At 43.2% G+C, this 27,533-nt stretch overlaps 1 protein-coding gene across 1 annotated transcript in view; it reads right to left on the bottom strand.

The window, feature by feature from the left end:
- SLC49A3 (solute carrier family 49 member 3) overlaps nt 1–27,533 on the bottom strand; it is a 270,078-nt gene that overhangs the window by 95,272 nt on the left and 147,273 nt on the right. The window lies entirely within an intron of this gene.

Raw genomic sequence — 27,533 nt, 5'->3', positions numbered from 1 at the left:
TGTATAGGAGGACCTGTTACATAAAATACACAATATTATACAAAACTTTAAACCATTTTACATGGTAAAATAGAAGGACCTTCAAAAAAGTGCGAATACACATAAAGTAACAGAGTGCCGTGCATGAAATGTTATAAAAGCAGTAAGGGCCAGAAGTGCAGGTGCAACTCATACAGACCTCAAACTATTACAGTGCATAGAAAGTTACAGACAGTACTAAACATAAGTGCAAAATACGCAGAACAACAAGAATTATACGGGAATGACTATATTCTTCCTAATAAAAACACATTTTATCATGTACGTTGCAGTAAAAAAGCAAATGTCAGGGCTATCCAGAGTAGTTAATAATTTCAGTGCAGATTTGGTGGACCGAACATTATATTTTAAAAAGATGGGTTTTAGATAAAATCTTCTAAAATGAGTATAAAATTTACAAAACAATAAAAAATGACAGCAGCTTTGTTTTGAGACGTTGTCGCAAGGGCACATCTTATCAGATCTAATTTTCATATGTGGAAAAGAGACTAAGTGATGGGCTATCCCCAATCTTAAACGTGTTAGCACAAAACGGTGGGAAGAGCGTGTGACACAGGAAAGGTAGGCCTGAAAGCCTTTACTTAGGTTCAAATCATTATACTGTGCAATAGTTGTTAGATTTCTAGATTGCTTCTCTCTGGTTGCATTCTTGTGTGAGAGAAACTTCAATTTTAGGTCTTTCTTAGATATCAATCCTGAAGCCTCAGGGTTCAGGCGGACATTACATTTGAACAAAAGATCGAACCAATAACAGATGTAATTCAGCCAGGGTATACATGATGAATTATCAAGCCTCAAACAATCTTTAATAATTGATTGTGTAAAGATCGTTTCTGTTTTAGACCAAATAGATCGCCAGAGTAATAATGGGCGTAGAGAGGCTAGGTCCGCAACGTAATCAATACCTACTTCCTTGTGAATCAGCAGGGTAGAAGCTGATGGGGGAACACATAAAAGTTTTTTTAAGAACCTGTTTTCATCATTCTGTAGTGCATTTACACTATGGTGTCCCCACACCCCTGCCCCGTATAAGGCTGCAGAAATACATCTAGCATTATAAATTGTCATCATTTCTTTTATTCTCCTTTGACCCAATTTTGCAGCAAATCTAAAAATACTAGTAGTATTTCTGATCATCTTGGACCTAACATTTTCATCTTCTTGGTTCCATTTCCCATCTCCTGAAAATGTTATTCCTAGATAACAGAACCATTTGACAGTTTCAATCTTGGCTTTATCAATATAAAAGGAGGTGGTGGTTAATTTAGCTTTCCTCCCGCATGCCATTGCAAATGTCTTGGACTTGTTGACTACCAATTTTCTTTCTTTAATGAATGTCACAAATCTGTCCATGAGACGTTGTAGCCCAACCTGTGTTCTTGACATAAGTACCGCGTCATCAGCGTACAATAAAATTGGGGTTACATTCCCATTGATAATAGGAGCATCCGAGGGAAGTTTACATAAAATTGAGTCGATCTGGTTAATAAAAAGTGAAAATAAAAACGGTGCTAAAACACAACCCTGACGGATGCCTCTTGCGACTTTAAAAAAAAGGTGTGCATTCGCCCTGGGGTCCATAACGAACCTTGCAGGATAACTGAGAATAAAGCCGCGCCAGAAAATAGACGCACTCCTTTGGGGCATTTAGTTCTAGTAAAACGTCCCATAAAATTTGATGATCCACAAGATCAAAAGCGCTGCTCAAATCAGCAAAACAAAGGAATAAATTACCCTCCTTAGCAACAGTGTATTTATTGATCAAAAGATCAAGATTTACGCACTGCTCCAGGGTACCCAGGCCTTTCCTGAAGCCATATTGTGCCTTTGATAGGATTGAATTATCTGTGGCCCAATTTTCGAGTCTATTTAACAGAATTCTGCTCAAAATTTTAATGGAGGAATCTAATAAGGAAATAGGACGATAATTTCTTGCCTCCGACTTAGAGCCTTTTTTAAAAAGAGGAATTATTAAAGACTGGCCCCATGATGTGGGTAGTTGACCCTCTGCGGTTGCATTAAAAAATCTAGTTAGAAGAGGGGCCCACAAATTCTTTTCAGATTTATAGAGGTCGAGCGGGACCCCATCTGGGCCAGGAGCTTTTCCTCCCTTGCTGTTATTTAATCCTTCGAAGACCTCATCTAGGGTTATGTTTAGTGGTAATCTAGGCCAGGAAGGGTCATTATCCAATGAAGAATCTAAAACAATCCCATCTGGATTAAAAATGTTTAAAAAATGTTCCATCCATGAATTACAATTAACATGTGAAGTTAGCTCTGGGGCGCTGTCATTCTTTAAAAAGGTACTATTAATGGTCTCCCAGTATAATTTGCTATTTTTTGTGTCTGCGGCCAGGCTGAGATTATCCCAAGCCTCCTCTTGGAGTTCTTTTTTCCTGTTAGCGAGAGATTGTTTATACAAAATTCTACAGTTTTTAATAATTGAGGGGTTTCGTGGTTTAGTGCTCAGGGCTATTTTTAGCTCATGTAAAGCACGAGTACAATTATTATCAAACCATCCAGAATTCATTTTATTTCCCCTCTTAAATTTCCTGGTCAATAAACTGTCTATTGTTTCGTTAATTAAAGAAACACTATTAAGTATAATAGAAGGTGAAATATCCTCGCAAAGGCAGTACTCTATTTCTTTGCTGCGTTTAGCTAACAATTCCTTTAAAAATTCATGTGGGATAATCCTTGACCATCTTATCCTCATACCATTTGGTCTTACAGCTTCGACAGCGTTAATACAGTTACTAGCATTCCTCAATTCATCACCCCAACAATGCAGCGAAATGGAAATGCTATTGTGATCACTCAAAGCTTGTTCGCTAACCCATAAATTAGAGAAAGCAGTGTTGTTTGAGAGTAAGAAATGGTCAATAAAAGTATTGGCATCTCTACCAGTAAAAGTAGGGCAGCTAACATTATCTCTATTTTTAGTACAACTTAGCAAATCCAAGTCATATTTTGCTAACATCTGGTTTAAGGCCGTACCATACGTACAGTGTGAGAAGTGTAGATAATCGGCATCCTGAGTGTTTCCACTCTCCCTGCGTAGCCCACAAAGATCATTCATAGCAAACATACACGGGCTAATATTAAAATCACCCGCCCATAGAATGACTGATTGATTACCCGGAAGTTCCAGTACCCTCTCTAGTTCCGCGTCCAGGGGTGTCAGGATCTTATCTCTCTCTTTGGAGAATATGTTGTTGTAATAATTAACCAAAACTAGGTTTTTTTCTCCCTCAAACTCAAGGCATAATACCTGAGCGTGGACACCCACAGACACACAACTTCTAATTTTACAAGAGTAAAGTTTGGTTGATATCAACACAAGAAGGCCTCCCTTTGCTCTGCCAGAAATGGAACTCACTGCATTCAAACAATAAGCACAATAACCCTCAATAAAAATAGAATCTTCACTCCAAGTCTCTTGAAGGCATATTATGTCATGACCTATGTTGATAAAGTCTTGCCAAAAGGGAGTATCCAATTTTTTATTTAGGCCAGGTATATTCCACGTGATTATTCTGAGTCCACCGTCCAAGTTAGGTTCGGGAGATAAAATGCCATCGACTGTTTCTTCCTCAGTTGCCAGGTTGGATGAGATAATATCAGTATTTTTGTTCCTGTTAGTCCAGACAGTCCCTTTATCAACAGCTACCAAAGTTAGTTGGGGAATGATGGGAGACTGAACGGCTTCCGCAGATATGGATGTATAAGAATTATCTAGATGAGCCTTCTCTCCTCTTACAGTTTTGAGAACTTCGTTCGTTATGTGAGGGGAGAAGTTATGGTCATAAACAGTACCCTCGCCAAGATTATGTCAATCAATGTCCTCCATGGATTCAAATACTTGGAATCTGTTATGTGTGGGAACAGGGGTATAGTAACTTAATCTCAACCTATCTACGTGGCGGGAATTCGTTGGGTGATGAGACTTAAATGGGAAACTAGATTCCAGTAAGTGCCTGTAGAAATAGCCTAGTGGTAGTAAAGTGGTGTTATATTCCCAGGCTGAGGGAGCAGGGGCATGTTTAAGAGTATTTTCCGCCCAAGAACAGGTTTTAAAATTTATAACAACGCAATCTCCTTCAAACTCTTTTCTAAGGGGACCTATCCAGCTTACTCTTTGTGCTAATATAATCTGGTTAGCCCCTATCATAGGAAAATTGCAATTGTTGGCCAACCAGTAAAGTGTTTTATTCTTGAGTATTTCATTGCTCTCCTCTTGGCCATTTCTTAGCTTGGGAATATTCACAAGTACAGCGACATATGGACTGCATTCTGGGGGCAAATTAATGCGAGGTGCTATTTTTCCAGCCTTGTTAGAAGCCATACAGACTTCTTTCTCCGAGCACACTTGTTCCGTAGGTACAGTTTTACTATTTGGTTGACCTTTCTCAGTGACTGTTTCTATTGGTTTCTCACCCAAAGCTGTAGTAGAAGGGTTACTTAATTCTCTGCATGGCTGGGTTGTAGTGGTCTTTTCTTTAATACAAGTTGGGACCTCTGTGTTCCTTATAGGCATATCCGTAGATGTGGTTGAAGCTTCTATACCTGTCTTGAGTGGGCCCCGTAACCTGACTTTATCAATATCTCCTCTTAATTTGTTCACCTCCCTGACTAAATTATCCACCTTTTCATACAGCGGTTTAATCAGTTCAGCGAGTTTGTCACAAATCAACTCCGGGTTAAATGTTTCCGAGATGCATAGATTAGCCCTGGAGCGTGTAACAGCCTTACTGTCTGCGGGAATAGGTTTTTTCCCTTTTTTCTTAGGCCCATTGAGTAACCCCGGTGTTTTTCTACGGGCTCCTGTTTTGTTTCCCAATGGTGGTGTGACTAAAGCAGGACTGACATCAGTGGCAAACAGTCTAGGGGAGTTGGAAATATTAGAGGGGGTACTAATATTAGTGGCATCTCTTTCGGTGGGGATTAGCGCTGAAGATACCTCACTATTACTAGAGGAGTTTCGGATTCCGTGAATAATTGGGGGAGGTGCGTTTGAACCCATAGACAGTCTTTTTTCTGTACGGTCTATTTCCTCGGTAAGTGCGCTAACTGCTTTTACCAGGTAAGTATCAATGGTGTTACAGGCAGAGTCTGCTAAAACTTTATCTCTGCGTTTCACCATAACTGTGGATTTAATGTTCCTACTTCCTGTTCCCTATATCACACTGCGAGTGCAGCGTACCTCTTAGCTTCGCAAAAATATGTAGTGGGGCTTCACTACTAATATTCCACACAAGATGATAACTTGCCGTGACAAGGGGGGGTGGCCCGGCCCGTCCTCCTTCGTCGTCCGACGGCCTCAGACGGCCCGCCCTCTGCCCGGGCTCAGCCCGGCGTCGCCCGCGCGCGTCCGCGAGGCGGAGGGGGCTGGTCTCTTTTCAGCTCCTCCGGCGCGGGAAACAGTCAGTGGGCGGAGTCACTGGGCATTCTGGGGATTGTAGTATGCACCGCTCCGCGGCCGCGCGATGTCAGGGCACGGCGGCGGGTGCAACCACAACGGCGAGATTCCCTTGCTGCTCCGCTTCGGTTTTCCCAGGTAGGCAAGCAGGGAGTGGATATAGCGTGACCTCCTGCGATCCAGCTGCAACTCTAAAATGTTGGTCCCCCGCTCTCCAGTGGGCGCTGGCCTCTTTTCAGCTCCTCCGGCGCGGGAAACAGTCAGTGGGCGGAGTCACTGGGCATTCTGGGGATTGTAGTATGCACCGCTCCGCGGCCGCGCGATGTCAGGGCACGGCGGCGGGTGCAACCACAACGGCGAGATTCCCTTGCTGCTCCGCTTCGGTTTTCCCAGGTAGGCAAGCAGGGAGTGGATATAGCGTGACCTCCTGCGATCCAGCTGCAACTCTAAAATGTTGGTCCCCCGCTCTCCAGTGGGCGCTGGCCTCTTTTCAGCTCCTCCGGCGCGGGAAACAGTCAGTGGGCGGAGTCACTGGGCATTCTGGGGATTGTAGTATGCACCGCTCCGCGGCCGCGCGATGTCAGGGCACGGCGGCGGGTGCAACCACAACGGCGAGATTCCCTTGCTGCTCCGCTTCGGTTTTCCCAGGTAGGCAAGCAGGGAGTGGATATAGCGTGACCTCCTGCGATCCAGCTGCAACTCTAAAATGTTGGTCCCCCGCTCTCCAGTGGGCGCTGGCCTCTTTTCAGCTCCTCCGGCGCGGGAAGCAGTCAGTGGGCGGAGTCACTGGGCATTCTGGGGATTGTAGTATGCACCGCTCCGCGGCCGCGCGATGTCAGGGCACGGCGGCGGGTGCAACCACAACGGCGAGATTCCCTTGCTGCTCCGCTTCGGTTTTCCCAGGTAGGCAAGCAGGGAGTGGATATAGCGTGACCTCCTGCGATCCAGCTGCAACTCTAAAATGTTGGTCCCCCAATACTTACTTAAATAAAGTAGAAATTACACTGTTGAAAATTAGTTTGTTCTGAGTCTCTTTACACAATATTCACAGTGGCTACTACACCATTAAGTGTGCAGCTGCAGTTTGGAAAAAATGCTCTGTATTTTACATTTAACCAAACTCAAATATTATACATCAATCAATCAATCAATAGTTCTTTATTCGGATGTTAAAAACACCATAAAAGCACATGTACACAATACAAATCCCATTCATTTTCCATTTTAAAAAACAATTAAATCAATCAGAAAGAACATTTGATGAGGATAATACAAGATAAAACAATCGTGTCACCTGACAGGTACACAACTTCTAGACGGACGCAGTTTAGACTTGACCTTTGGTTAATCTTAGTCTCAGTGACACTTTAATAAAGTTCAGAATACAACACAGAGTCAATGGGTCAGCTGCCCTTTGTAAGAACAGTAATGCTGAGTGTGCCTGGGTCAGTTTAGCCCTTTTCAAGATATCAATTAAAAAACCTCGCCTTGGTGTAGAATAATAAGAACAAAATAATACAAAATGAAGGGTGTCCTGCGGAGACCGATTGTCGCAGCCGCAGGCACCCTTCTGCTCAATCGGTACCGTGTACCCTTGTGGGTCCGCCAATAAATAAGGTAAAAGATTGAGCCTAAAACGGGTTATTAAAAATCTGTCCTGAGCATTGTGCAATAAACAAAGATAGGGTTCCATACCCACTGTGGTCTCAGTATGAGTGTACAAGTTCACTGACCTTTTGGACCCTTCTTCCGTAAGTCTGGTTGTGTTCCTTTGGGCCACAAACAGACTTTTTACCGTTAGTTTATCCTGGGCTCTAATCACTGAAGGGTTGGTGAAGAGTTCTATGTGACCCAACTTCTCTAAAGTATCCATGACATATTTAAACCAGGGTATCTTCATGCATTTCTCTCTACCTAGACAGTCGCTCAAAATTAGTCTGCTTAACTTAGCTTCTGTATTTAACCAAATGTTGAGCCACGCCAGGATCGGTCTGAGCTTGACCGTGTCTTCAATGTATGGCCTCCCTAGCTCTCTATGGGCGATAATAGCTGGGGTACTCTGCGGGATTTTAAGTAAAGACCGCAATATTTTGTTTTCCTCCCGCTGTAGTTGTGTGGTATTTACAAAGCCCCATACTTCGGCTCCATACAGAGCTTTAGAACAACAGATGGAGTTATACAAATGCAATACTTGTTCAGGGGACCATCTACCTAGTCTACGCCCATAGTTGATCACTGCACCATTTGAGGATATCAGTTTCCCACATCTTTCTTCTACCAGGGATGTAAATTTTAGTCTCTCATCAAACAATATCCCTAGGTAGGAGAAGAGTTGTACTCTTTCCAGTGTGTGAGACCCGATTCTGTGTGTGAATGTGGGCCATGATTTTTTCCCTGCCCTCATCACAAATGATTTGCCCAAATTTACTGAGAGGTCTAGAGATCCCATGAACTTCACAAAGCCGTCGATTAAAATCTGTAAACTTTTCGGGGTGCGGGCTAACAATACGGCGTCATCAGCATATTGTAAGACTGGGATTTGGCGCGTTCCAATTCTCGGGCAATCAGTATTTAAAGCAATCAGGGTCTGCTCTAGTTTGTTAATATAGAGGGAAAATAAAAAGGGCGCAAGAATGCACCCTTGTCTTACCCCACTTGAACACCCAAAAGCTTCAGTAAGGCCCCCAGCATTGTTGTAGCGTACCCTAGCTGTGGTGTCTCTGTGCAGCTCCCTAAGAATGATGATCAATCCCTGATCAATACCAAGTTGGGTCATCATTAGCCACAATTTCTCCCTATTTACATGATCAAAGGCAGCCGCCAAGTCCATGAATCCTAAATAAATGGATTCGTTACTTGTTATGGTATACTTGGCGACTAGCATGTATAAATTGAGACATTGATCACTAGTAGATCTCCCAGATCTAAAACCATATTGGATGTCCGAGATAATATTGTTGTCCTCGGTCCATTCAATTAATCGGTTAAGGATTACCCTTCCCAAGATCTTAGCGGAGACATCAATCAGAGAAATGGGCCGGTAGCACTGGGGGTTATCCCTATTACCCTTCTTAAAGATGGTGATAATGATAGCCATTGACCATGACCTTGGCAGACCAGACATGATTGCAGCATTTATTACCCTGGTCATTAGGGGGGCCCACAACTCCACATTGCTGATAAACAAGTCGGGGGGAACCCCATCGGGGCCAGGCGCCTTATTTTTTGATAATCCCTCAATTCCTATGGTGATTTCTGCTAGAGTGAACTCTACCCTCTGGGTCTGTAATGTGATATCTTCCACGGTAACAGGGGCCGTCTTCTCGTGATTGTACAGACTCTTAAAGTGTGCGACCCACTGCTCCGGTACGATATTTGCGCTAATTTCTGGTGTATTGCTTTCATGAAAGCAGGGTTTATTGATAATACTCCAAAATTTAGAAAGATCCCTGGATTCAGCCGCTTCCCTTAGGTCAGCCCACACTTCCCCCTGTAGAGCTAATTTCCTTCTTTTGGTAACAGCCTTGTATTTTGCTCTACACTTAGTGACCATATCTTTATTCCTGGGCTTTTGTTTTAAACAACTTTTTAGCTCTCTGAGTGCACGAGAGCAATCACTATCGAACCATTTGGGTTGAGTTATGGTTCTTTTAACAGATCGTGTAGTTAAAAGTTTGTCCACCAAACTTGTAATCTTCCCAAAAGCACACAATAATTGGGGACCCTCGGTTGCTAGATCGAGACAATCTTCAATTAGTTGTTTCCCTTTGTCTATCAGATCTCTATAGAATACTGCACCCTCAATCTTGGCCCACCTGATCCGCCTTCCTTGATCTGTTGCCCTCTCAAGAACCCCGTCCATAGTGCCTATCTTGGCTACTACCTGGTACTGTAATTTCAATATTAAGGGGTTATGGTCACTGAATGGGTTCCACTCTATTCCAACCGCTATAACCATACGCTTGAGGGATCTGGACACCAAAAAATAGTCAATAATTGACGAGCACCCTCTACCTTTAAAGGTCGGGGGAAGGGAGCCATCACTTCCCATGGCCATCATATCCATGGTATGTTCCATGTTGTGGCTATTCAAGAGGTTACTCAATTCTCTGCCTACTATCGTGTGGGAAAAATGGGGCCCCTTAACCAACGGGCAGCGCGACCAGTCTAAGTTTATGGGGAACAAGGAAGAGCATAAATGGATGTTTAAATCACCCATAATTATATAATGTGGGTACATTACTCCATTTGCTTGTGTGTAGTTCTTACTCAATAGGGTATCCAATGTTCTCACAAAATCCTCTTCCTCGTTAGCTTCACCCGGGTTATATATGTTGAGCAGTGTCAGACCAAGACCCTGCCCCTCGAACCTTACGGCCTGTATGTTACGAGATGGGCTTAATATGTTTGTCCACTTGCCTTTTATCCTTAAATCCACGTATAGGGATAAACCCCCCATGGCTCTCCCCGATCTTGATTTTAGGGCTGGGATAAAAAAACATTTAAAACCCTGTATGTGATAAGGGCTATTTTCGGTTACCCAGGTTTCCTGGAGGCCTATTATCTCGAATTCGGTAATATATTCTCTCCACTCCTGGATATGGAACTTACTTGACAGGCCAGCCGTGTTCCAGGAGATGACATTTAAACCACCCTCTGTCTTCCTTGACTGGTCCGTTTGTTGGGGAATTGCTTGTGACCTGTCAAAATCCCCTATCACTCTTGACTCCTCGCTTGTACCCTCCAAACCCTGGGGTGTCCCGCCTTCATCTGATGCCATTACCACATTGTTAATTCCTGGCAATTCATCACAGGTGGCATATGGCTGATCGGCTGAATCAGCCTCTCTTGTTTCTTGGGACGATACCAACGGGTCTAAATAGATCGTTTGGCAGTTACCTTCTGTGGGGGCAACCTGTACAATGGTCAGTTCGTTCACCCTATCTCCCAGCTTATTGACCTTACCCTCCTTGCATCTATGTTCCATTATCGAAACAGCGTAGGTTAGTCAGTCATTAGCTTCTAAGGACATAAGGGGTGCGTACCTATTTTCCCACATAGCCTGCTCGCCATCTCACGGCCTCGGCCTTTCTCCCTGACATTCCCGAGGATCATGGGGTTTTATGCGGGATAACTCCCGTTGCCCACCCTCATATTGACTTCCCGTGTGTGGGACGTTTTGGCAGGGGTAAAAATAGTCTAGGGGTAACGGTTTTATGATTTAACTGTTCACCCCTATGTCCTCTCTGAGAATGTGGTTGACTACACTGCTATCCCTAAAGTTAATAATTATACAATTTCCCGGGATGTCTTTGTGCCTATTTCCGAGCCAGTTCACCCTTCTCACTAAAAGAATCTCACCATCTTTCCCGTGTGGTAAAGGTTTATGGCTGCCCAACCAGAGGATAACCTTGTTCTTTAATTCCGGTGGGACTCCTTCTGATCACCATTGAGTTCCGGTGCCCCAGCCAAGATGACAACTAGTGGGCATGCCTGTGGCGGTAAATTTACTTTCGGGAGGGAGACTGTAACAGCTGGCCTGGATATGCTCATTGGTTGTTGGGTGACCTGATTCCTGTGAGCTGTGCGCGGAGGGTTTGGGTGGTTCCTAGATGTCACATGTAAAGCTTGCCCTTGCACTTCCTTTTGTTGAGCTTTCCCCTTTAAATTTGTGGGTTTAGATTGCAACAATGTATGAGTCTCACATGCTGGGGTCTGCATAACTTGTACTTGATTAACCTCTGAGTTAATGAGTTGTCCCTCATTCATGTGGACACTATTGATTCCACTTACACTAGGGATGGGAACTGTTTCTGGGGTTGACCTTACTACCCTTTCCCTGCTTTTTATTTCATTAATTATCTTATCCAATCTACTGGTGAGTGGTCTGATCTGATTGACTATAAAGGTTTCTAGTTGAGATTGGAAATCTGCCATTATTTGAGCTAACCATAGTGGTGGGATTGAGTATTGTTTGGGCTCGTCGTCCCTCCCTGACTCTATAGTGGTCTCCATTGTTGGGGGGGCATTGCGACTTTTTAATTTAATCCTACCTTTTGCAGGGCCGACTTTTCGTTTCCTGCCTACCCCTAGTGGTGGACCCCTAGTGTGGGCCCCACTATCCCTCTCCACAGTCCGCTGGGCACAAGGGAGATCCGAAACATTCATTGCTGTGGTTAGGGGGGGGAGAATCCAGGTTGTCACTCACTAATATTTGGGCCGGGGTTGGTGTGTCTAGTAGTGGTGTAAGGGATAAGCGTCTCTCCGTGCGTTCAATTTCGCTAGAAACCGCCCCTATAGCTTTTTGCAGCATTCGATCGATTGCCGTTGGTTGAATCTGTAGTGGCAAAAAACCCTCTTCCGTGGGGGGCGGGTTTGGCTGCATAGTTTGCCTCAACTTTGATTTAGTTGAGCGGGTTCTAGCTGTACCTGCCATGCCTCCGCTGTCTTTTGGTGAGGCTACCAGGCAATCTAATCAGCTTAACACCCACCACTTGCTTCACCCTACCCCTTACCTGCGCCAACCATTAAAGCCTTCTATTCCCCAGGTTATCACCAGCTCCTCTGCTTAATAACTTTGACCCCTTCAAAACAAACCCACAGTACTAGAAAGGGCAGCTATGGCCTCAGGGGCTTGAGGTGTTCGTAATGTCAGTCCAGCCACCTTGCCTCTGGGGTACGCTGCCAACACGTTGACCCCAGTAAACAATATTAAGTCTCCAATCAGGGAAAATCCCAACTGAGTTTGTTCTGCCGCCGCAGTACTTACAGTTCTCAGCTTACGCGATGTGCGGGAATCAGGCTTTGATTGTCAGTCTTCCTTATTACGGGAATGATGTTAGGGGGGCGGCCCAGCCCTGCCTCTTCCTGGCGATGACGGGCAAGGACGGGCCCGCCCTTGGCCCGGGCTTTGCCCGGGCGCTGCCCGCGCGCGTCCCGCGCTGCGGGAGGCGTGCAGCGAAGATGTAGGCAGGTGACGCCTGCCACTGACGTCACCTGCTGCGCCGCTCCGGGGGACCTGGGAGATGTAGTTTCTTGCTGAGCCGTTGCCCTCCCGGCGGACCTGGGGGTCTGTTGGCAGGTAGGTTTCCCTGCGTGCGTGGCCCTCTCTGTGACCAGATGTAAACTGCCGTTGCCCTCACGGCGTCGGGAATGAAGTCAGGCTCGCGCCCCCGTCCAATGCGTCCCGCGCTGCGGGAGGCGTGCAGCGAAGATGTAGGCAGGTGACGCCTGCCACTGACGTCACCTGCTGCGCCGCTCCGGGGGACCTGGGAGATGTAGTTTCTTGCTGAGCCGTTGCCCTCACGGCGGACCTGGGGGTCTGTTGGCAGGTAGGTTTCCCTGCGTGCGTGGCCCTCTCTGTGACCAGATGTAAACTGCTGTTGCCCTCACGGCGTCAGGAATGAAATCAGGCTCGCGCCCCCGTCCAATGCGTACAATTATGTGCATTCAATCTTACCTTACTTGAATCAAATCACAATTAATGAATGCAAAACTAAAATTATGTTGCCAGGCTAGTACCTTTATTAGGAACTCATCTGGATTTATAATTGAGTATTGATGCATTAAGATATAATGATAGGACAATAATCTAAAAGTAAGAAAATGTAATCCCTGCATCTAAAAGTACAGAATCATACTTGCTGTGCAATAAAAACACAAATCAAATTAAGGACTGCAGATATTGTCAAAATAAACAGTATTCTCATATTGCAACCCTTAATATTTGGAACCCTCTCAAAGGTCGAATCCAAAGGGCGAGACTGGTTACTATATTATACACAAATCACACCTACAAAATTTAAAAGGGACAAAGACTAACAGAGACCACAGCCAATTGATTATGTCAGAATTGATATAGTGGACAAAGTGAAATATTGTTGGTGGTGCACCATCCTGACCACATGGCAAACTGTTTAGATGTTACTAGAAATACAACACGAAATAGTACACCAAACTGTACGAAAGCCCACTATGTGAAATGATTTGCTATGTAGAAGCTTTTAGCCTCCAGCACTGATCAACAATTTACCATACTCGCAAATATTGAGGGTAAAAAAATTAGTGTCTGAAAAATCAGAATTCAACAAAAAACAAAATTAAGGGGCTGATTACGATATCAGTCGCAAAGCCTCCGGCCTTAGGTCTGAGGCTTTACGACCGACATCGTCAATTTCAATTCCGACCGGCTGATTACGAGACAGCCGGTTGGAATTGAAATATTTGTAGGAACTGGCAGAGTGTAGGATGGCTTATGCCTAATGTTCCTTGTAAGGAGTTGTGCTACCCTTCCACTGTTTTTTATTTTTGAATGTTATGCTATGGTACTGCCATGTGTGTTCCACAATGGCATGTGATACTTGGGTTGGCGTCTCAGTCTGAAAAGGTACAGTCTGCTAACACATAGTCTGTTAGGGAACTTAGTTTGTCTTTATCAGTATGGTGATTCCAGTAGGCGCTTGTAGTGTTTGCTACTTCAGTTACTAGAACATATGCTAGAGCAATCATTTTTTTAAGGTCATACACAAATTCAATACTTAGAGAATATTCAACTCTTAGTGCCACTTTTTGGAGGTATCTCCACATACTTCGGTTACATTGGTAGTAACACTCCTATATAGCTGTATGTGGGCATATTTTTAAAATGGTATTAATCATTGCTTTCTCAACATGAATGATTATTTTTTCAGGATAGCAATTATTAGTTTTTTATTTGAGTAGTAGTTTGTTTTATGTTGCGCTTTGTTTGTTAGGTAAAATTGCATAGACTAATGGTATGTTTGTGTTGTGGTAGTCACCATGAGTTGTATAGATTTGTGTGAAAGGTGACGGGCATAATTTACATGCCCCATCCATCATTCACATGTTGCTTTAAGTTTGTCCTAGTGGGTTGTTTTCTGTTACATAAATAATTATTCTCCTGTCATTATTTGTGTTTTCCATACATAAAAAAAGGTTTGTTGCTATGTGTTGCAGTTAATTTTTCAGTTATATTTATATCTTGGAATTTTTGACGGGCAGCAGGGGTTTCAGTTAGCAGTATACAAGTTCTGAGTAATAGCCTTTTTAAACTTGGCGTACCCGGGATTTGACCGGTAGTATAGGTAGTTACTAAAATTTTGCATATCAATTGTGGCACTGTTATGGTGCAGCCCAATGCAAAATCAATGTTGCAATTCACCAAGCCAAGCAAATCAGGATTTGTGTGGCTATGCATGGGATTTTAGCCCCTAAGTGACACAAGGCAACGCATTGACTGCCTTGTGTTACCTTATGTAGGGAGGCGTTACTTGGTTAGAGCATGAGCGTCTACATGCATCCACCCATATATTTTGACACCAACTCATATTTACTTAAGTCAGTAAGCATGAGTTTGAACCATAATCGTGCCTACCAGTGGTTGGGATAATGAGGAGAAATATCTTAATTTCTCAGCGTTACTTGCTCTTTGCAAATGTGCTGCATTCTACAGCACATTAATAAAAAGGAATACATGTCCAATAATAGTTTTTGTGCAGGAAGGTATCCTTTCTTGCACAAAAAGTATTCTGGCCGCATAACAGGCAACCATGCGTCATGGGGCAATAGTGCCTGCATTGGCACTAGGCACTCAGAAGTGCACCAACTCCACAAACGTATACAAAAAAGTGGTGGATGGAATGCTTAAATTAATGTCGACCACTGATAATGAGGAACAGGGAGGTACTGCAATTGATACACCTACCAACATAGGAATGGTATAACTCAATTCCACCCAATTAAAAGACAGACAAGGGGATGACAATGAATATCTTAATATTGCCCTCACACACCTTACAGTGTCATGCTTCATCGTAGGGCCGCATCATACATCCAGATGCAGACCAACACCCTGGGTGGAGCGCAAATCTTTTTAAATGATAGTGGTGAGGGTAGAATGAGTGTATAGGAACACAAACAGAACACAAAAAAGTGACAACTTAAAGGAAATATATTCCCTTTAAAAACGGGACCAAATAGTGCAGATACATATAATTAAAACTACCTAGAGGTCAACACTCAATTTTTTATTCCTGTTAACCCCTGGAAGGATTAAAAAATAAGAAATGGGATATTCAGGAGAGGTAACGACCCCTATATACCCACTGCAGATACCAACATGTTTCTGCCAATTGTATGCGCCCACCCGGGTCGCTCTGGCATTCGTCAGGGTGTTGGTCCCTAGTTTCTGGTCTTCACCCCTAGTCGGGTGTTTACCTTCTTACTCTGTAAGTTAGACAATGTCCAGTTGTCATATACTCTGGCAATTTCCGAGAGGGATCATATTACTGTAGAGAAAAAAGAGAAAGAGAGAGGGGGGCAGAACCCATGTATGTCATTCTACCCAACCTTTGCGTGTTCCTCTTCTTAAATTAAAATTCATGTCTTCGACCTTTAGCCACAAAGTTACATGCCGTGTCTCCGTGCAGCCAGCCATTTTATGCCTATGCACACACTTCTTATTGGGTGTCACCACACCACATGCGTAAAACACAGACACCTCCAAACTCAGTGAGTATAAAACAGGACTTCGTTGAGCTTGTGTGTACAACAAATTTAAATCATAACCCGACTAATACCAAACACCTGTCCCAGTGTGTAAATTTCCTATAGTCAAGGAAGTGGTCCAAGTTTGCGTATCCCTATGGGAAAAACATCAAGTCCTAAAGCTTATCTATATACATCTCCGCTGTACTCACAAGAGTGGACGAGCAATCCTCTGAACCCGGGACCTTAGCGGGACTGTGCTCTTATAGTCACACTCTAATAAAAATAACAGTGGGCCGGGGGGAGAAAACAAACACAGTATTTATTAGATACTTTCGCTTTCTTCATCTGCTATCCTTGTATAAACAGCCTTCTGAATCCCTCTTCTGAATCAAAGTCGACAACCCAGTCCAATTGAGCTTACCATAGCGCGCTCAGTTTTTAAGGGGACCAATATCTACTGGTATGTCAACAGCCTTCCAAACAACCCTTCTAAATTAGACGTGGTAACCCAGCAGGATATTGCTTCCCGTACTGCGCTAAGTTTTAAAGAGACAAGCATGTCATGGTATCAGTGCGCTGCACGAACTAGTATGTAAGGAAGATCTGAGCAGAAATTCTTCCTTACATGGCTCAATCAAAGGAACCCGTTCCTGTTTTTTACGGGTACGACTACTAATGGCTCATTGCCGTTTTTGGATTTAAATTTAAGAGCACAGATGGGGCTTTAATTAGCAGTGTCTATCACAAACCTACAGACAGAAACAACTTACTATCCTTTCACAGCTTTCATCCCCGGTCACTTAGGGAGAATCTGCCCTATGGGCAGTTCCTGCGACTTCGCAGGAACTGCTCGCTGGTTTCAGACTATAAAAAGGAAGCTGACTGTCTGAGTGAGAATCTCAGAAATAGAGACTATCCGGAATACGTCATTAAGAGAGCCCAGAAACATGCGAGAAACTGTGATAGAGAGGCACTACTGGATACAAATGAAAAAGAGACCGTTGGAAGAAGTATCTGCGTTATAACATTTAATACAGCATCGAACCATCTGCAGAAAATAATAAAAAAGAATTGGCGGATTCTTAATTCGAACGGACTAGACCAACCTGTCCCCCTTTCCTCCTTCAAGAAAAGTGCAAGCATTAAGGACAAGATTGCGAACACACACCCTAAGACACAGATGAACCCCTCAAACGTTCAAAATTTGAACCAGTTTTTACCACCAGTAATAGGCCACTATACGTGTGGCTAATGTAGGGCTTGTCCATTGTCTATTAATGGGAAAAGTGTAGACATTGGGCTCAATAGCCCATGGGAACAGAGAAAACTTACCACATGCAACACAGAAAATGTCATTTACTTAATAAAATGTCCGTGCAATATGAAATACGTGGGAATGACAACTTGCCGAGTTAAAATCCGCATATTGGAACATATGAGCACGATACGCTGTGGGAAAACGAACACCAAGCTGACTGCCCACTTCAATGAGTATAGATATAGCAAACAAGACGTAAGGTGGACAGTACTGAATAAACCCTTTATTCCACCCAACACTAGCGATGTTTCTAAATTCCTTTCAGTAAGGGAACAACTCTTTTGGTTGAATTGCACTATTGTGGTTACCAATTGAATACAATTGCACCGTTTCAAAATGGCCGACACGCTTTACACGCTTCAGACTTGGGATACAAGTGAGCACTCTTTCTATGTTCATGAATGTGACCCACGAACGTGAGACGCGCTTACGTGACCATGTAGAGGGGTGTATCTTACAAGCCTTGCGTCCTCAAATGGTTGCAAGCGGCAACATACCATGTTTGACGGAGGACTGATGCGAGGACAAGAGTGACGGTGTCTCTTTGGAGTAGTAAGTGGAGGGGGAGCGGTATTTAGACAGGGATACTTTCAGACGCAGCGGTCTATCTCACCCCCACTAGTTCGTGCAGCGCACTGATACCATGACATGCTTGTCTCTTTAAAACTTAGAGCAGTACGGGAAGCAATATCCTGCTGGGTTACCACGTCTAATTTAGAAGGGTTGTTTGGAAGGCTGTTGACATGCCAATACATATTGGTCCCCTTAAAAACTGAGCGCGCTATTGTAAGCTCAATCGGGCTGGGTTGTCGACTTTGATTCAGAAGAGGGATTCAGAAGGCTGTTTATACAAGGATAGCAGATGAAGAAAGCAAAAGTATCTAACGAATACTGTGTTTGTTTTCTCCCCCGGCCCACTGTTATTTTTATTAGAGTGTGACTATAAGAGCACAGTCCCGCTAAGGTCCCGGGTTCAGAGGATTGCTCATGAACTCTTGTGAGTACAGCGGAGATGTATATAGATAAGCTTTAGGACTTTATGTTTTTCCCATGGGGATACGCAAACTAGGACCACTTCCTTGACTACAGGAAATTTACACACTGGACAGGTGTTTGGTCTGAGTAGGGTTATGATTTAAATTTGTTGTACACATAAGCTCAACGAAGTCTTGTTTTTTTACTCACTGAGTTTGGAGGTGTCTGTGTTTTACGCACGTGGTTTGGTGACTCCCAATAAGAAGTGGGTGCATAGACATAAAATGGCTGGGCTGCACGGAGACACGGCATGTGACTTTGTGGCTAAAGGTCGAAGACATGAATTTTAATTTAAAAAGAGGAACACGCAAAGGTTAGGTAGAATGACATACATGAGTTCTGCCCCCCTCTCTCTTTCTCTTTTTTCTCTACAGAAATATGATCCCTCTTGGAAATTGCCAGAGTGTATGACAACTGGACAATGTCTAACGTACAGAGTAAGAAGGTAAACACCCGCCTAGGGGTGAAGACCAGAAACTAGGGACCAACACCCTGATAAATGCCAGAGCGACCCGGGTGGACGCATAAAATTGGCAGAAACATGTTGGTATCTGCAGTGGGGATATAGGGGTTGTTACCTCTCCTGAATATCCCATTTCTTATTTTTTAATCCTTCCATGGGTTAACAGGAATAAAAAATTGAGTGTTGACCTCTAGGTATTTTGAATTATATGTATCTGCACTATTTAGTCCCGTTTTTAAAGGGAATATATTTTCCTTTTAAGTTGTGTCACTTTTTTGTGTTGTGTTTTGTGTTCCTATACACTCACTCTACCCTCACCACTATTCTTCATTTAAAAAGATTTGCGCTCCATCCAGGGTGTTGGTCTGCACCTGGATGTATGATGCGGCCCTACGATGAAGCATGACACTGTAAGGAGTGTGAGGACAGTATTAAGATATACATTGTTTTCCCCTTGTCTGTCTTTTATTTGGGTGGAATTGAGTTATACCATTCCTATCTTGGTAGGTGTATCAATTGCAGTACCTCCCTGTTCCTAATTTTGGGGAACAGAATATTTTTTGTAGCACTTCTCTGTTAAGTGAGATTTATATTAGTGTAAGGGAGTCAGAGGAGGCTTTATCCCTTGTCTCTTCCTACTTGTGATATTTATCCACTAATAATGACCATGTGCCAAATCCCAGTCCATCTTTATTTTGCACACCACGCCACCTTAGTTTGGACCCAGCCATATGCAAATCAGTCTTGACCCTGCTCCAATGGGTACAGCCCAGCCCTAATTGCCAGACCAGTTACCCCCCGGAACTGGAGCACTTTTTGGTATACCTCAGCCCTACAAGAGAGCAGGACTGCACCTTACCTTAGTAGATAGGCCACATTTCTGTTCTGTCCACACAGCGCAGCATCGTCCCTTGCTGCGTTGTGATTTATTAAAGTTTAGTAAATATAGCCCTATATCTTTTTTACAATGTTGCTGTAGGTTCTTGTGAACTAATACTGGCTTTCCTCAGGTCTTGTAATACATTTCTGATTTTGATTTCTGTAATGTTTTTGGGTGATTTTGCCCTCTTAACATTTTCAAAGATTTCGTTTTTTAGTCATAGCCATCCCATAATGTGCATTAGAATAACATTCTGTACCTTTCCATTGTGTTTTCTAACTGCTTGTATTTTCTCCACTGTAAGTAAAACCCTACGTGAATGAATAACTATTTTTCTGTCTGGAATTAAATGTATGTGGCACCTTCTGACATGTTAGCTATGGGTTTCAGAATTACACATTATTTATTTATCGTAAATAACTATATGTTTAAGTTGCATTATTATTTAAACATGCATTACATTTTTTTAATGTATGCTTATGATGTGGTTGTTAAATTTTGTCAGAGATGTTGCCTGAAGTTTTCGTTTTTTGTTGGAAAGTTGTAGTTTAGATGCTTGCTTTTTGTGTTGAAGAAATTACACTTGTTAGTGTTAGATGTTCGAAAATTATTTGTGCATTTTTTTAGGCTTTATTTAATGTATGTTTAAATTTTGAACCAAAGAGTGTTTTTTTAAATGTTATGCTATGTTGATTAGTATAGTGCACTAAGCACCCGATCGAGGCACTTGGGCAAGGTGTGCTGGTGTGTAGTCCCAAGGTGGTTATATGAAGAGCCAAGTCTTTAGCTTCTTGTGGAAGGAACTCAAGAAGTGAGGAGAAGGCTATGAAGTAATGAGGAGGCTCTGATGTGTTTAGAGAGGTTGTTCCATGTCTAGGGCGCAATTTGGAAAATGAACGAACTCCTGTTTTGCTTTTGTGGCTGCGGGCAGTGTGTTTTAAATGAGAGTGAGACAGAGCATAGGTGTATGGTGTGTTGGTAACAATGTATGAGGCTGTTCAGGTATTCTGGTCCTGTGTTGTGTAGGGCCTTTTATGTGTATGTGAGAAGTTTGAAATGGGTGCACTTGTGAATGTTGAGCAGGGGAAGCTATCTGAGGTGTGGTTTGAGGTGAGTGCAGTGTTGGAGGTCGTGTATGAGTCTTGCGGCTGCCTGCATTCTGGATGCTCTGGAGTCTGTGTAGGTGTTGTTTGGAGATTCCTGCAGGAAGAGTGTTGCTGTAGTCCAGTCTCTTTGTGATGAGTGTTTGTGTTAGGGTTCTTCTGGTGTTCTGAGGAAATCATTTGAAGATCTTTTGCAGCAAGCGTAGGATGTGAAAGCAGGACTTGAGTCGTTATGTTGAGCTTGTCATTTAGGATGATCCCTAGATTTCTTGTGTGATTTGTGGGTGTGGGTGTGGGTGTTTGTCCTAGCTCTGACAGCCACCAGGTGGACTCCCATGGGGAGGTTTTGTTGCCAAAGACCAGTACTTCCGTCTTGTCGTAGTTGAGCTTCAGGCAGTTGGTTCGCATCCAGTCTGCTACCATGGTCATTCAATTGGTGAAGTTGGTTCTGTTTGTCTTGTCTTCGTCTTGTCCGTCAGGGAGAGGATGAGTTGGGTTTCAGCCTCGTAGGAGATGACAGTGATGTCTTGTGATCAGATGATGATATCAAGCGGTGTCATGTAAATGTTGAACAGAGTGAGGCTGAGGGACGATCCCTGTAGGACAATGCATATCAGTTTCTTGGTCTCTGATGTGAAGTCTGACAGCCTGAGGTTTTGGTCATTTGCTTTTTAAATTATGTTTGTTGTGTTAGGCTTTTGAAATTATGATATTGTTATTTTCTTTTTGTTGTATTTTCAGTTTTGCTCCTTTGTTGTTGACTATTAAGAGAAAATATCAATAGAAAAGTTGAAAAGATTTTTTCATTTAAGCTGCAAGTTTGACTGTAGCTGCTATGTAGTTAGATTAGCAATTTAATTCATAATACTTAGCTTTTTGATTTGGTATTTATTTTTTGAAGGTGAATATTTTGTTTCTTCTGTGCAGAATCTGGCAGAGTGTTGCTTTCTTGATGTGTTGGCACTTTAGCTGCAAATTACTGCAAGTTTTACTGTCCTTGTTATACTTAATATTTAAATAGTGATGTGTTTTTATTAATTAGTTAGTTTGAAGTTTAATTTAATTGGTTCTTTTGTTTGCTGTTTGAAATGTATTTATGTGTATTCATTTGGTGGACGCTTATTAGTGTTTATGTGTTAATGGCATACATATACATTTTTGAAGATATATTTGAGACTATTTACATATAATTAAGGCTTAAATTAATTATTTTGATAGTTATTTGGTTTTATATTTTGGGATTTATGTTGGGTTAATGTGATTTTTTATTTATGTAGTTTGATTTTAGTTTAGTATAATTTTTTATAATATTTTGAATTATGTAATTTACTGTTTAGATGTTAAATAACTGCAATTATATAATTTAATGTATTGTTTTATGTGTTGCATCCTTTTCAAATATTTTTACTTCCATTTTAATATTTGTTTAATTAGCGGTAATGATATTTTCATTACCAATAAATTAATTTGTGATATTAGTGTAGTGTTTGCATATTTAACGGAGTAACAATATTGTTTACGTCTTTATTTTTGATTTTCATATTTGGCTATTTTAAGATATTTGTAACTGTGATACTTTTGCAGGCAATATTTGTGTATTTCTTAGTATAGGTTCACAATATTTTTGAAGCCAATATTTGTGTGTTTTATATTGTTTTCCTCAATATTCTGTTATAGAAGCAATTTCCACAAGGACAGGGGTCAGAGGTAACGCAGAGAAGACATATAGTAATACCAGCATCACTGCAGCATTGACCTACATTTTCATTGGCTTTTGATGCTGAAAGCAGAACTAGGGCAACATCCTATTACATAAAAGGTAAAGGTCTATGCAAACAAAGCTTAGGTAAACAAGCTCCCTTCAAATTCTGAAAAATGGGAGAAATAACTGATTCTACTGAGACACCTGACAACTGTTTACCACAGTATGTGACTGGACACCCAATGTCACATATGCCTCAACCCACAAAGCATTCTGAAGTAACATATCCACTAATCTTTTCTTCCTTTCTGTTTAGGAATGCCTTGTGTGTCACACACATTATCTATGCAACTGATCAATGCAGTCCCCATCAGCTCGAATGCGGATAGTAAAATGAATGCTCGCCAAGTCCTTTTCAGGTGGAAGAATTTTACAAGGTTGAACATACTACCATTTCTGAGGCAAAAGCTTGGTCAGACTGGCTCTCCATCCTTTGTCACTTGTATCTATCCTAACCACCATCTGAAGCCCAACTACCCACCATAAGTAGATTTGTAGAAGGCAGGCATAATTGTAATTGTATTTAATACATCTTTGACTTGGATTCCAAGAAAGATAGAAATTGAGGGATTAAGAATTCAAGATGTAATCTGATCTATGGAACTATGACTACAACAGCCGATGTCTCCTTTAATACACAGCCACTCACAAATTAGAGCCAATGATAAAAATTGAGGCGTAGCAAGCCACGAGTAGAAGTCTGGTTACTCTTTCTATGGTAAAAATATTGTCAAGGCTGTATAAAACAATGCCCTGTGAATTCCTGGCCCTGAGCTGACATCCTGCAACTATTTATATTCACAATCAAGTATGATCCCCGCTCTATCGCTTCGGACACCATGGCCTGTGCGAAATAATTGAAAAATCAAAGTGGAGCAGTTGCTTGAATCACACACTTTTCATTGCGACTTTGTTCTGTACCCAGTACTATACAGTTACTTTTGACTCTGTGTTATATCGGCTGCCTTTTTTAACTATATGTTAAAATGGGTAGATCACAATTTCTCGATGTCTTGTTTCACTGATGCATTTGATATAACAATAAAAAGTATTTCCAATCACGGCAAGTGTGCTTGCTCAAATGTCTCAATCACTTTGTGAATGGCCTCTAAAGACTGGTCTCCAGATAGAGAATGTTCAAGAGAAAATCAGTCAAACTTCAAGCTGTGGAGCACCTCCAACAATACAGCCACGAGAACCCAAAAAACACGAATCTCTGCCTAGAAATTGAGCTACTCTCTGTTCTGTGGCTGCTAGTGCGACTTGACAGACCTCTGAAAGCACAAAAACGTGTTTTTATAAAGCAAACCAATATAATTTTCTTACTTTAAAAAAAAGCACTTGTGACCACAGTTGTGCCAGTTCACAGTATTATAGATACCAACTGCTACTATCACACAACTTAATAGTACTCAGTTTAGCAATGTTAAAAGAATGAAAGGCTGAGTTGGTCCTGACATGATTTGTAAGGATAACTATGACGATCATATACAGGTGTCAGTAGCAGATGGTTAATCCACTGAGCTACTTTGCCAGCTTTTCTTGACTCCCTAATGAAGAAAAGGTAAGACTCAATCACCAAATAAATCATGGAAATATTTCAGGCTTTCTTTCACTGCAAACATATCAAGAACTTATGCGTCACTTTAAACACTTTCCTCAAGAGGTGACTAAATTAAAGGTTTACAAATTAATGTAAAATATACAGGAAAAACGTTTGACGAAGAAAAAAATAATTTTTAGAAAGGTATCTAAAGGACAGCTAGAGGGCCTATAATGTTCTATAAATTGGACTATACAAGTCTTTTCAACAGAAACAGACATACTCAAATTGGGGGGGTTCTTGCTTGCACACTGAGCCTGGCAACCTGATACAGCACTCACCCAATTTTCTGGGCTCCTGCGAAGAGCGTGCTGCCCTTACCTCACTGTGACTGCTTCTCTCCCCTGCCGCCTTCAGTTACCGGAGGCCGCACCAGCACGAGACCACAACTCCCAGCAATCCCCTCAGCTCCGCCCATTTTCGCCGGAGAACGCGCCCGGTGGCGCTATATCATCAGAGGCTCCCTCGGTGGAGCGGGGGGTTCTTGCTTGCACACTGAGCCTGGCAACCTGATACAGCACTCACCCGATTTCCTGGGCTCCTGCGAAGAGTGTGCTGCCCTTACCTCACTGTGACTGCTTCTCTCCCCTGCCGCCTTCAGTTACCGGAGGCCGCACCAGGACGAGACCACAACTCCCAGCAATCCCCTCAGCTCCGCCCATTTTCGCCGGAGAACGCGCCCGGAGGCGCTATATCATCAGAGGCTCCCTCGGTGGAGCGGGGGGTTCTTGCTTGCACACTGAGCCTGGCAACCTGATACAGCACTCACCCGATTTCCTGGGCTCCTGCGAAGAGCGTGCTGCCCTTACCTCACTGTGACTGCTTCTCTCCCCTGCCGCCTTCAGTTACCGGAGGCCGCACCAGGACGAGACCACAACTCCCAGCAATCCCCTCAGCTCCGCCCATTTTCGCCGGAGAACGCGCCCGGAGGCGCTATATCATCAGAGGCTTCCTCCGCGTCGCGGGACGCGCGCGGGCGACGCCGGGCTGAGCCCGGGCAGAGGGCGGGCCGTCTGTGGCCGTCCAGGGCAGGAGGAGGCAGGGCTGGGCCACCCCTCGTGCGTGCCATCACGCCCACCAAGGTACTGTGCTGTTGTGACCCATCTATTCCCATATAATCATTGTGACTATCATACACCACGCAGCATTAACCATTATGAGAGTTTGATTTAAGTATTCCTCCTGTACACTGCTCTATTCGTTTATTTTGCCAAGTTCTGTGGCATTGTCGTCATCGTTAATTGTCATTTGCGATTTATACATGGCCAAAAGGAAATCTATGGAGGGAGGCGGGGGCAGCTCCATTAAAAAGGGAAAGAAAGCTAAAAAAGTCAATCATGCAGCAGGTAACTGCGTTTTAGATAGGATTGAAGCCATTGTCGACGACTGTCAAGTTATACTAGAGGAATCTAGTTCTGCTGCCACTGCCACAGGGGTTTCCGTAGCAGATCCTTCCTCTAGTACTTGCACTTGTAAGATCCCAAGCATGTTTATCAAAACTAGGGAAGCGCTACCCACAACACTCACTCTCCCCACACCTATACCCAACGACCCTGAGCCCTGCCAGAAAGACAAGCAGGACACTCTGGATCTTACTCCTACTACAGAATCCCACTGCCTCATTACTTCGCTCGAGCTCTCTTGCTCTAACAGGTTTGCTATTTTGGAAGGCTTAGAGGAGGAAATACCTGTATCCCAAGTTATTGGTCTACCAATCTCCAAAGTAGCTCAGACTTCCAGTTCACAGGGGGTGTCCCTGGAACAGAAAATTGGCCAACTATTATGTGAGATAGAATCCTTGAAGAATATAGTCACGGAATTGAGTAAGAGGCTCCCATTAATACCTATGCAGTCTATAACCCACAGTAGCTCTGGGATGTCAACACCACTTGTACCTTTAATATCTGCACAGACTGGTCCCTTGCCAATCGCACACAGGGCGAATGATTCAGTTTGTAATATGACGGACCCCATCAGAAAATCACCTTTGCCCTCTACTAGTCGCAGCAAACCATCGCATAGGGACATTGTGAATAGCCAGAGAACCCATAAAGTAATCCCCTCTACTCCAATTACATCTGAAGCAACTGGGCCTTCAAGACCCAGCACCCAGAAGTCTGTGTTTTGTTCTGGAGGCAATACCGCAGCAAATCCTATTTCAGGTGGCTTGTTGACCAACCCAACCATAGCTTACATGATCAAGGTACCTAGACTTACCAATAATCAATCCTACGAAAACGAGGATTCCCTAAAAAATAAAGCTATACACTGGGTCAGGCATGTCAGGGGGTGTAGGTCAATTATCCGAGAAGATATCACCAAGGCCAGAAGAATGTCACACTACACTAGCCAATTCGATTGCATTGAGCTTACATTCTCCAATAGTATCCTGGCCGAAAATGTGGTTCTCCTAGAATATCGTACCTCAGCCCCAGACCACTCCTGTATCCAGATAAGGCGTGCTCCGCTCTGGGTTCCAAGAGACCTTGTACCAGAGGGTAGAAAGAGGGTTGCAAGCAACGATTCTAACTTGAACAGGGTAGATTGACTGGTCCAAGATCTTTCCCCTAAGTCTTGTTCTGCGGAGCCGGTTACTATTGTTCTCAATCATACCACTGTACCACCTGAAAGCCTATCTTCCCCCTTATTGCCCACTCTGTCCTGCGAGATGCCCCCCAACACTCAGCCTATTATTTCACTTGACAATTCTATGCCATTTCTTAATCTTGTCTCATGGAATGTCGCGGGGCTCCCCAAAAAGCTCCTGATCCCGGATTGGCACAATTTTATTAACACATTTGACGTTTGTGTATTCCAAGAAACATGGAGCACAATCCCTCTACACAAATCAGGGTATTTTACATACTACCTACCGGCCCTAAGTTCAGGGAAAGGTCGCCCATCTGGGGGACTTCATGTCTGGGTAAACATCAAGCATAATTGGCTGGTTCAGACCCATAAGAATTTTTCCCCCGATCTTCTCCACTTGACAATAAAAGGTTCACATAGTGGTCCCACCCTAGACCTTTTCAACATCTATGCTAGAGGTTCGACGGGTGGACAGACGTCTCAGACAGTGTCTGTCCTGGATCACGAACTAACTCTTATTGATCCGAACTCTACTGTTATCATCTGTGGAGACTTTAATTGCACCTTTGAACCCCTAGCCTCAGAAGATCTATTGGGGTCCAGTGAATCAGACCTCACTTGGGGAATCCCGCCCCTAGAGCTCACTCCAATTAAGAAATGGTCACAAAGGGCTATTCAATTGAATGCACTCACCCAAGAATTTAACCTACGAGCAGTGAATGGTAGATCCACATCTGATAAGGGTGGTGCCTTCACCTTCAATAGGTTAACTTCTCCATCACGCATCGATTATATCCTTGTTGACATCTACTC

Source organism: Triturus cristatus, chromosome 2_2 (assembly GCF_964204655.1).
Source record: "Triturus cristatus chromosome 2_2, aTriCri1.1, whole genome shotgun sequence".
Classification (NCBI taxonomy): Eukaryota; Metazoa; Chordata; class Amphibia; order Caudata; family Salamandridae; genus Triturus; species Triturus cristatus.
The sequence above is the reverse complement of the archived record's forward strand: the minus strand, read 5'-3'. Positions and strand labels throughout refer to the sequence as shown.